This window comes from Papio anubis, chromosome 1 (genome assembly GCF_008728515.1).
Source record: "Papio anubis isolate 15944 chromosome 1, Panubis1.0, whole genome shotgun sequence".
NCBI lineage: Eukaryota > Metazoa > Chordata > Mammalia > Primates > Cercopithecidae > Papio > Papio anubis.
In genome coordinates this window covers 202,794,160-202,806,459 of record NC_044976.1, presented here as the reverse complement: position 1 = coordinate 202,806,459, position 12,300 = coordinate 202,794,160, and positions in this window count along the sequence as shown.

The window sequence follows — 12,300 nt, the reverse complement described above, 5'->3', positions numbered from 1 at the left end:
CGTGATTATGCTTTTCCTCTCCTGTTGCACCTGCTTTGACTTCAGTTTCCTGTCTGAAAGGCGCCTCAAGTAGCTAATACCAGAAAAGATCATCCCTTTCATAGGAGATCTAATCTGCCTGCAGGAGCAGTCATGACCCTAGAGAGGAAGAAGAGGAAAAAGTTGCCACGGGAATTGGTGGTGAAGAAACCTCTGACGTTTAAAAATTCAGCTTCGGTAGTACAAAACTGGGGGTGTGGTTTACAGTGAAAAAATGAGGGATGAGGAAGTGGAGATGGTGGACATTAATCCAGAGCTGTCCTTTCCATTGAGGGTCTTACAGAGTCAAGATAAGCCAGTATAAGGAGATAGCAACCCGAGAGAGGGACAGGCTTTGTGGAATGGATGGAGTTGTGGAGCAACTGAAAGACGGTGGGCATCAGTGAGGAGGGTTGTGTGAGGTGACCAAATGTCCTGGATTCCTGGCCACAGGACATTCAGTCCTGAAGTCTTGGGATGGCTGGTCACCCTCAGTAAGAGAGAGTCTTGCAGATGAAACGTAAGTGGGGACTTTCTGGGTGGGTAGGAGTAGGTCAGTGAAAAGGGATGAGATTGGCTGAGCGCAGTGGCTAACGCCTGTAATCCCAGCACTTTGGGAGGCTGAGGTGGGCAGATCGTCACTTGAGGTCGGGAGTTTGAGACCAGCCTGGCCAACATGGTGGAACCCCGTCTCTACTAAAAATACAAAACTTAGCCAGGCATGATGGCAGGCACCTGTAATCTCAGATGCTCAGGAGGCTGAAGCAGGAGAATCGCTTGAACCTGGGTGGGGCGGAGGTTGCAGTGAGCTGAGATCACATTACTGCACTCTAGCTTGGGCAACAGAGTGAGACTCTGTCTCCAAAAAAAAAAAAAAAAAAAAAAAGAGGTGGCAGGAGAGTGATGGGATCATGAGGAGATGGAAGAAGAAAGTATTCATAGAGACACAGAACAATGATTATGGGTTCATCAGCCATTGAGGTCACTCAACTAGAGAAAAGGATGTTTTCTTGGAAGGAGCTGAGAAAGGAAATCAGATTAGAAAGGACTTAAAAATGGACTGAGATATCTGGATATGAGGAGAGATGAAAAACTCTGCAGCGGTTAGAGGGAGGGGTGAGGAAAAATACTCCCTCAGAAACTGTATGTGAATGCTTTAAAAAAGGGAAAACTTTTTGGGATATAAAATGTTTTCCCCAACTTTTAGTTATTTTCCCCCAAACCTTTCCATTTCTAGATGTAAAATGCACAATTTTAGAGATTATTAATAGCTCAATAGGATTGCCCGTATTGGGTCCCATGCCAAACATCTTGAGACAAAAAGCATCTGGATTGGTATCCTGAAACTTTGGAAATGCCAGCTGTCATACTTACGGTGGATTACATTTGGGAGATAGGGCATGTGTGTATGTATGTGTGTTTTACCTGGGTGGTATAATCTGGTATAGCCCACCATCAATTGCTGAGCAATACAAGGGAATATAACACTGCGATTAACAGCAAGCATATGCAGGAAGACATAGATTCCAACCCTGGCTTTGCCTTTGTTACTTGAAACCTCCTCTTTATTCCCCTTTGTAAAATGGTGGAACAATAGTATCTGCCCTGTGGTGTTGTTTTGAGGATTCATTGAGCTAATGCATTAAAACATAGCATTTAACTAGTGCTAATACATGTTAGCTGTTATTTTAATACTAGATATTGTTTATGAAGGACTTATTAAAACAGAAAATTCAATAGAAGGCATATTTATTCCTTCTCCCCCTATCCCACATTTGGTATGTTTTCCTATGCCAAAGATCAATTTCACTGTGCCAAAAAAATTTAAACAATTTCCTTAGGATAATCAGAATTAAAAGTTGGACTAGTAACTTCCAAGACTCTTGAGTATATCACATCTAAAAACATAATGCTTTCTGAGCAAACCAAATTATACGTATAAGAGACTAATTGTAACCTTTATCCTGTTGTCATCATTTTTGTTTGTTTGTTTGTTTGTTTGTTTTTGAGATGGAATCTCACTCTGTTGCCCAGGCTGGTGTACAGTTGCACGATCTCAGTTCACTGCAACTTTTGCCTCCCAGGTTCAAGTAATTCTCCTGCCTCAGCCTCCGGAGTAGCTGGGATTACAGGCACCCACCACCACGCCCAGCTAATTTTTGCATTTTCAGTAGAGACAGGATTTCACCATGTTGGCCAAGCTGGTCTTGAACTCCTGACCTCAGGTGATTCGCCTGCCTCAGCCTCCCAAAGTGCTGGGATTACAAGTTTGAGCCTTTGTGCCCAGCCCTGTTGTCATCAGTATTCTGACTTACTCATCATGAACAACACTGCAATAAATCCAAGTAATAAGTATATTCATTTGGTTTGTAAAACAGATTGGACAAAATATACAGAAAGAATAGATTCATCATTTGATACCTATTTTTGTGAACGTCAAGCGTTAATCTAGTTATTTGGAATACAATGGTGAATAAAACAAAGTTGCCTGTTACCATAGACCTTATATTTTAGCAGGATTAAGTGAAAAATAGACAGGATAAATAAGTAAATTATGTAGTATGTTAGAATTTGATACCTTCTGTATAAAAAGTAAAAGGAGTGTAAGAAAAGATGGGTAAGATGGGCCAGGAATGGGGATGGGAGGTGGCCTGGTATTCAGTAGGGAGGACAGGGTAGCCTCATTGAGAAGATAAGATTTGAGCGAAGACTTGAGGGACAAGAGGGGTTTGGCAAGCAATTATCTGGAGAAAGTTTAAGTGAACAAATACTACAAGGGAGTGTCTCGACTTTCACATTCTCTGAAGGCCCAGTTCATTACATCAGTATTACAGTTGAGTAATTATAAATGAAGGAGGTGTTAGTAAAAAGTAGCATGAAGTTCTTTTTGAAGGTCTTGTGAACTTGTAAATTAGCTTTTTTCCCTTGAGTCTGGTTCTCTGGTTCATTTTCATGCATTTGAAGATGTGGGGTCTTGAGCTTCAGTTTAGTGACAAGTTAAAACAAACAAGTGAAAAAAAAAAAAAAGATGTGCGATTAAACAAGTAAGAATAATGACCACAATGCTGATGGTGCTGATGATACAGGAACAATAATAAGTTAACATTTATTGGCATCTGTTGTGTCAAAGCTTTGAATTCAGCCTGTGTTAGGTTACTCTTTATTCTCACAGCTTCAGCTGCCTTTCAGCTATTTAAACAGAGTAATTGTGATTTTTTAGAATTTCTGTAACTTTAATCAGTGGACAGGACTGGAGCCCTGCCTGTTCATGCTTAGAGTGACAGATTACAGCAAGCGCTGCTGAAATGGACAATGAGCTACTTCATTCAATAATGCAACAATGTAAAAACCTGAGTGGTTCCAGAAAGCCCAGGTCTTTTGTAAACCCTTGAAGATATCCTTTCTGAAGTAAACTATCAAGCTCCTGACCTTGAACCGGAGATAGGAAGGCTGCCATTCTACCCTGAGTTGCCGTTTTTGTACATTTGTCTGATGAAAATTGGTTTTATTGTATTTACAATTCACTGGACTCTTTTCAAACATAATGAGTAATTCTTCACAACCTGCTAGAAATATTAAACAAAGGACACAGAGGACAAAGATTATTTTTTTGAAAAGGCTAGTCATCCTTCTAAGGTCACAGAGAATAAATCATAGAGAAATTGGTTTATACTTGTTGTGTTTGTTTTTTAAATGCCAAAAGTTGGTCATACTACCTGTTTTTGTGAGTTAACTTTCCTTCCCTGCACAAATTTACCCTGTAGTGCCTTATATCTTATTTGTTCTATGGAAGTGATGGTTTTCTGGATATCAGGTCTAGTTTTGGGAGGTGTAACTTCCTTAAAGTGGAATGTGACATTCATTAAAAGCTGAACTTACACCACTGACCATTTTAGAGACCTTGAGATTTTGTTCAGTTCTCCAAATTTTTCATCCACATATAAAATTAGACTAGTATTAACATACCCCTTTAAGAACACTATATAATGACTATAATGAGCAGTAATGAGATGATAAAATTGAACAGCTCTTTTGAAATTCTCAGAAAAGAAAGACTAAATAAATCCAATCATTTATTTCCAGTTACTGCATGAAGCGTACGCTAACTTAGCACAATCTATGTAGTTCCAGTTTCTTTCATGAAATAATCTCTGTTTTTTCCGCAGTATTTTAAAATATTTTCTGACATTTCCAAAGCACTCTTAAATTAACTTATCTAACCTTTTCTTCTCTTATATGTGAATGCGGAACATACCAGTTATGACTGCTCTGTTTGAATCCATTCCCATTGCTGCTTTATCTAACCTCCTGGTTATCACTTATTCTGTGTAAGAATTTTCAGTGCCCAAAGACATAGAATCTGCGTTAGGATGTGGCCTTCCGGAATTTTCGGGATGTTGTTGTTACCCTATAGGGTGTCTTTGTTATCCTGAAGGCACTGGTGAACGTGAAGTACTTTGAAAACTATAATGTGTCATATAAATGTGAAGTATTATTTGTGGTTGCTACTTAATAACAAGGTCATTTGAAGTCTTCCTAATCTTTTACAATGTCACTTGACAAAGTTGAGGGTTCAGTGAGTGAAAGTTTCCAGTAAGTATCTCTTTCAGGGGTATTTCCTTACCTGACAATTCTCTTGGACAAACTGGTTTTCTGTAATAATGTAAGAATATATTTTAAAAAAAAAATGCCCCCAGCCTAATGCAAAGATTTCAAATTAAACATCTCGAAAAATATTGACAAATTATGGTTTTGAGCCACAGCTTCCATTTATACACAATATTGATTCTCCTTCATATTAACTTTGGTACTGAAAACTTTATTTTTCCTACTTAGATGGATTCTAACCCTACTTCTGAAAGCAAAGTTAATATTCTCTTAGCTGTTAATTATTCTCTTGATTAGTTGCCTCCATCTTTTAAAATGTTTTCCATGTAGAAGTAACCTAGAAAAACTTGGATGTGTGTTCTCTAATTATTTTTATACACATATCTTTAAATAAAATGGAATAAAATACACGTTTTGAAAAGGTCATATACACAAAAGGATAATTTGAAAAGTTAAAATTCTCTCCCATACTCTTTACTCCCCAGCCATCCATTTTCTTGCTTAAGAATTTAATTTGTATCTTTCCAGAAATAGATGTACACAATACATCCAGAGATAGATGTATGCATCTCTCTGTCTATATATATGTGTGTGTGTGTGTGTGTGTGTGTGTGTGTGTATATATGTGAGATTGCACGTTTTTTCCTATGTTTGGGTCATTTAATTACCCTTACTGTGAACTGTTATTTCTCTTTGTCCATTTTTGGTTGGTCTTTTCTTATTGATGCTTAGGAGGTCTGTGTATACTAAATAACTTTATATGTCTTGGTCATGAGGTTCACATATTTTTCCTGATTTGTCTAGATTTTTTCTTTTTCTTTCTTTCCTCTCTCTTTCTTTCTTCATTCCCTCCGCACTTTCTCTCTTTCTGTCTTGCTTGCTTGTTTTCTTGCTTTTACTTCTACATAGTTGAATCTGTTGTTGAATCTGTTCCTTTATGGTTTCTAAGTCGTAGTACAAATAGTCTTTCCCACTTACTGAAAATTATTTTTCATAGGTTTTCTTCTATTCCATACCACTTCCTGGTTCTCTGTCCCATCTCACTGACAAGTCTGTCTACCCCTCCCTCCGTGCCACAATATTATAGTGTCTGCTAGGACTAATCGTCACTAATATTTTTTTCTAGAATTTTCCTGACAATTCTTCTTTGCTTAATCATTCATACTGAATACAAACTACACTCATGCCTGTGAGCAGTTCACAGATCAAGGAGCAGAGCATTGCCAGAAGCCCAGAAACTCCCTGTGTTTCCTTCTAATTGCTGGCCTGTCATAGCAAATTAGGTTTGCCTGTTTTCTAATTTCATATAAATGGAATCATATACTCCTTTGAGCTTATTGAGATCAACATTTTATTTCTAAGATCCATCTGTGTTGTGATGTGTAATTTTAGTTTCTTCCTGTGGGTTTTCAAAATCGAGATAATGTTAGAGTTATACGTCAGTTTAGCAAGAATTAGTATATTTATGACACTGAATCTTCTGGGTACACAGTGTCTATGCCTTTCCATTTGCTTAGTCTTTTTTGTTTCTTTCAGTTACATTTTAAGGTTTTCTTCACAGGAATTTTTTTTCTAATCCATTGACCGATGGCCCAGAACAATATAAATAGTAGTCTTCCTAATGGACATCCAAAATTTCCCTATTTTACTAGGCATCCTTTATGTTTTGACCATCCTTGTACTCCAGGGATGAACCCTCTTCGGGTTTTTATGTGTTGCTACATTTGTTTCTAATACCTAATTTGGATTTTTACATCATCATTCATAATTGGGATTGAGTGTATTTATGGATTTTTATTGAATTTTTGGAATGTATTATGCTACCTTCATACAGAGAATTTAGAAGGATTTTTCCTCTTGTTTAGTGTTCTGAAATAGCTTAAGTTACATTGGAATTACCTATTTCATAAAGCTGATATAAAAATCTGCTGTGAAATAACTTGGGCCTGGTGCTTCTTGAAATTATAGTTTTGTAATAATATTCTCTATTTCTTCTACAAATCGTTTTTCTCTTATTTCAATACATAAAGATTTTCAGTATCTTCTGGGGCATGATTTCACAATTTATATTTTTCTAGATGATTATCCAATTTATACCTAGGTTCAACTTTTATTTGAGTACTCAAGAGCAAACTATTCTCTTAAGATTTTTTAATTTCTTCTTTTTCTATTTGTTTTCTCCTTTTCATTTCCTTTGTGCCTATTTGTCCTTTACCCTTTGTTTCTGCTTAGGTTGGCTATTAATTTATCTATGTTATTGTTTCCTGTGCCCACCCCCCACCAGCTTTGTAATTACTATTGTTATTATTACTATTATTATTTTTTTGAGACAGAGTCTTGCTCTGTAGCCCAGGCTAGAGTACAGTGGTGCAGTCTCAGCTCACTGCAACCTCCACCTCCTAGGTTCAATCTATTCTCCCTGTCTCAGCCTCCCGAGTAGCTGGGACTACAGGTGCCCGCCACCACACCTGGCTAATTTTTGTATATGTAGTAGAGACGGGGTTTTGCCATGTTGGCCAGGCTAGTCTCGAAGTCCTGACCTCAGGTGATCCACCTACTTCGGCCTCCCAAAGTGCTGGGATTACAGGCATGATCCACCACACCCGGCTGTAATTATTTTTAAGTTCTATTTATTTTTGTATTTTCTATTGCAGTTATAGTTATCCGTACATTCCATCTGCCTTCCCTGGGTTAATTGTTATTATTTTTCTTAATTCTTGCTTTCAATGTCTAATTTGTTTATTTTTATTGCTTCTTGTATTAATTAGGATAGGCTAAGCTGCAGTAACAAATGGATCCCCCAAATTTTGGTGACTTAATGCAGTAAAAATTAATTTATTTCTATTGCAATTTATTTCCATGTAAGAAGCAGATATTTGTGCCTATTACTCAGTTTTTCTATGCTGAAGTTATTCAAGGCTTTGGTGTTCTGCTTTGAAACTTGAATTCTTTCTTCTTATAATTTGCAAAATGGAGCCAAGAACTGGCAACACATATAAACAAACATTTTTTTTTCCACCTCTGGAGCCATGGGTTTGCTGGTAGTTGGTAAGTCCTCCAAATTCCTGAAGGTGAGTTTTGCAAAGTCTTTGATCACCTCATAACTTGGGTCTCCATCTTTCCAGGCAGGCTGCCATGCCTCCTTGTTCCTCAGTTGTTAAACAACTGCTCAGGCAATGTTGGCTCTTTTAGGTTTTATTATATTAGTACACTATTTCCAGGTAATAGCCTCTGTGTTCAGTATGGTAGGTAATACTATGGTAACAAACAAATCCCTACAATTTAGTTGCTTAACACAATAAAAAATGTTATCTGGCTTATTAGAACACCTGGGCAGGAACTCAGTTCAGCCATGTGGATGTCCTCCTCATAGTCAGAGACCCAGGCTGAACATAACTTGTGGCTTCCTGCTATGGTTTGGATATGTGTGTTTGGCTTCACCAAGTCTCATTTTGAAAGTTGATCCCGCCGGGCGCGGTGGCTCACACCTGTAATCCCAGCACTTTGGGAGGCCGAGACAGGCAGATCATGAGCTCAGGAGATCGAGACCATCCTGGCTAACACGGTGAAACGCTGTCTCTACTGAAAATACAAAAAATTAGCCGGACGTGGTGGTGGGCGCCTGTAGTCCCAGCTACTTGGAGGCTGAGGCAGGAGAATGGCGTGAACCTGGGAGGCGGAGCTTGCAGTGAGCCGAGATCGCGCCACTGCACTCCAGCCTGTGCGACAGAGCGAGACTCCGTCTCAAAAAAAAAAAAAAAGAAAGTTGATCCCAATGTCAGAGGTATTTGGGTCATAAGGGCAGATCCCTGGTGAACAGCCTGGTGCCCTCCTTGTGGTAATGAGTGAGTTCTCACTGTATTAGTTTCTAGAAGAGCTGATTAAAAAGAGCTGGGGATCTCCCTCCTCTCTCTTTTGCCTTCTCTCCTGCCATGTGACCTGCACACACCAGCTCCCTTTTGCCTTCCACCATGAGTGGAAGCTGCCTGAGGCCCTCACCAGAAGCAAATACGGATGCCATGCTTCTTGTTCAGCCTGCAGAATCGTGAGCCGAATAAACCTCTTTTCTTTATAAACGACCCAGCCTCAGGTATTCCTTTACAGCAATACACATGGACAGAGACACTTCATAGCAACTTTACTGTCACGAGCACCCAGCCAGCAGAAGGACCTGGAAGAACATCTGGGAAGCTGAATGTGCTGGGCCTGACAGGATACAGACGTCTCTCCCACTACTGTTCCAGAACTCAGTTGCATGGCTGCAACTCCCCAAAAGATATTCTGGGAAATGTGGTGTGCATTATTCTTCAAGAAGGGGACAGTGGTTTCTGGTAGACAACCAGTGGTCTCCTCTACATATTTTTGATAGCATAATTATTTGGGTCTGTATATTTTCCTTTGAGAGCTAATATTTTTTCCCTTTTTGGATCCTATTGGTACTGATATACTATCAGTTTTCAATAAGATACGTTAGATATTTCATTATTTTGATCTTTACTTATTTTTTGAACCAACAGGTTTTGAGCAAACATTTTTAAAAATTCTGGATGATAGATATTGGTTTCTTTCCTAGTTGGCTATTAGCCTCTAATTTTATTAAATTATGATCAGAAAATACTATTTGTATTGTTTTTCCTCTTGTGAGTTCTTTGAGATTTTCTTTTATGAATATAGACTCAGATTCTGTGAGTGCTCTGAGAATGTTTGAAATGATGGTACATTCTATATAAATGGAGTTCATAGTTGACATACACATATCAATTATGTTATTCAGGAATTATTAATAACTTTATTATTTATTTGATGTGTAATGGGCAGAAAAAGGAGAATTGAATCCTTCTTTAGGTTGTTTCTTATTTATTCCAAAAATGCTTATTATTTTTACTCTTTTAAAAATTTTGAGATGGAGTCTCAGTCTGTCGCCTAGGCTGGAGTACAGTGGTGCAATCTCAGCTCACTGCAACCGCTACCTCCCAGGCCCAAGCGATTCTCACAACTCAGCCTCCTGAGTAGCTGGGACTACAGGTGCCCTCCACCATGCCTGGCTACTTTTTGTATTTTTAATAGAAATGGGATTTCATCATGTTGGCCAGGCTGGTCTTGAACTCCTGACCTCAGGGGATCCACCCACCTCAGCCTCCCAAAGTGCCAGGATTACAGGTGTGAGCCACTGCGCTCAGCCAAATTAAGTTATATATATATTTTTAAATTTTATTATTATTATTATTATTATTATTATTTTGAAGGAGTGTCACTCTGTTGCCCAGGCTGGAATACAGTGGCATGATCTTGGCTCACTGCATCCTTTGCTTCCTGGGTTCAAGGGATTCTCCTGCCTTAGCCTCCAGAGTAGCTGAGATTATAGAAGCCTGCCACCACACCCGGCTAATTTTTGTATCTTAGTATAGATGGGGTTTCACCATGTTGATCAGGCTGGTCTTGAACTCCTGACCTCAAATGATCCACCTGCCTTGGCCTCCCAAAGCGATGGGATTATAGGCATGAGCCACTGCACCTGGACATATTCCAAATATTTTAACTGATAAATGTTGGTGCTATTTTCTTTTGATCATGGATATACATAACTTCAAATTTTGTATTGTGAATTTCTTTCTTTATGAAGATTGTCTCATTTAATAATTTGATTTCATTAATTTTATTTGATAAGATTTTGAGCTTCCCTTATCACACACCCACCTACCATTTGTTCCCCGTTTGTCTGAGGAGCTTTTGCCTATTTTTATTACTTTCAGTTTGTCTGAGACACTCTTTCATAGGTGTATCTCCTATAAACAACCAATTCTTGGATTTTCTCTAAGATTCATTTGGATTCCTTTTGTCCTTTAATAGGTAAGTTAAAGCCATTTACACTTATCGATATTACCAACATATTTTGTGCCATTTTTTTAATCACATTTTGTGTTTCATTTGTTTCTTTTACTTTAAAAACAATCTTTCACTATGTAGTTTGTGTTTTTTTACTATTTTGTTTTATGCAGCTTCTGAAAATTTGGAAGAATTATAGTTTTTGGCTTTAGAGGTATCTTTTAAAATTTAACATGTTAATTTAATCTTTTTTAGATGTTCTCTATTGATTTCTTACTATAAACAGGGTTAAAAATAGTTTATTTTTACTTCTTTTTCTTTTCTTCTGCTCCTCTACCACTCAGCTTTATCTGGTAAGTTTATGTTTCTTAGGATTTACTCCTATACCATTAAATATCTTTATACATCTATTATTTGGTGTGTCAGAATTAAATGTCTTCGGGCTTCTTACCTTCTCTCTTCTCCTATTTCTTTTTCTTTCTTTCTTTTTTTTGAAACAGAGTCTTGCTCTGTCGCCTAGGCTGGAGTGCAGTGGCACCATCTCGGCTCACTGCAACCTCCGTCTCCTGGGTTCAAGCAATTGTCCTGACTCAGCCTTCCAAGTAGCTGGGATTGCAGGCATCCACCACTATGCCCTGGCTAATTTTTTTTGTATTTTTAGAAGAGACAGGGTTTTGTCATGTTGGCCAGGCTGGTTTTGAACTCCTGACCTCAAATGATCCGCCCCTCTTGGCCTCCCAAAGTGCTGGGATTACAGGCATGAGCCATTACGCCCAGCTTCTTCTCCCATTTCTTTTGATAGCTTTAGTTAGTTGTATCATTTCTTCATGTACGGATTTGGTATCATTTGTGTCTTGCTCTATATCATAAGCAGTACCTTTGTTTTAGTCTTATTTATACTAAATGGACTCAGTCTCACATCTGGTTTTTTGTCAGTTTCTCAATTCATTAGTTGGTTAACAGAAGTTCATCCTTTGGTAACCCCTTCCAAGAAGACTCGTGCGAATGTTGTCTTCTGAATTCTTACACGTTACATGGCCTTCATGCTTAAATGACTGTTTTGCTTAGAGGTAATGCAGTGGTTCAGATGCAGCTCTGGAGCGTGGGCTTGGAACTCACTGTGCTGAGGTTTGAAACTGGCCGCGATCCCTTAGCACACAGACAATTTACTTAACCTCTCTGTGCTTGTTTTCTTGCTTGTAAAATGGGAATGATTATAGCACCTTCCTCAGAGAGTGGTGTTGTGGACTAAAAGAGTGAATAGATGTGGAATGCTAATAATAGTGCCAGGCACAGAGAGATTATTCAATGGAAGCTACCACTATCTCTTACAAAAATTTTTAGATCCACCATAATAACAGTGCCTTAGTCTTTTTGTGTTGCTGTAAAGGAATACCTGAGGCTGGGTAATTTATAAAGAAAAGTGGTTTATTTGGCTCACAGTTCTGCTGGCTGTACAAGAAGCATGGCACTAGCATGTGCTTCTGGGGAGGGCTTCAGGCTGCTTCCACTCACGACAGAAAGCAAACGGGAGCTGGTGTGTCACATGGCAAGAGAGAGCACGAGAGAGAGGAGGGAGGTGCCGGGTTATTTTCAACAATCAGTTCTCCCAGGAACTAAGAGTGAGAACTCCCTCTCTCTGAGAATGGCACCAAGCCATTCATGAGGGATCTGCCTTCGGGACCCAAACACCTCCCACTACGCCCACCTGCACAGATGGGGATCAGATTTCAACATGAGATTTGGAAGGAACAAATATCCAAAGTATATCAAGTAGCAAAAATGTACATTGATCTTTCACAGAGGGTTTTGTAACCATAATTTCATCAACTTCTCACATTATATAAA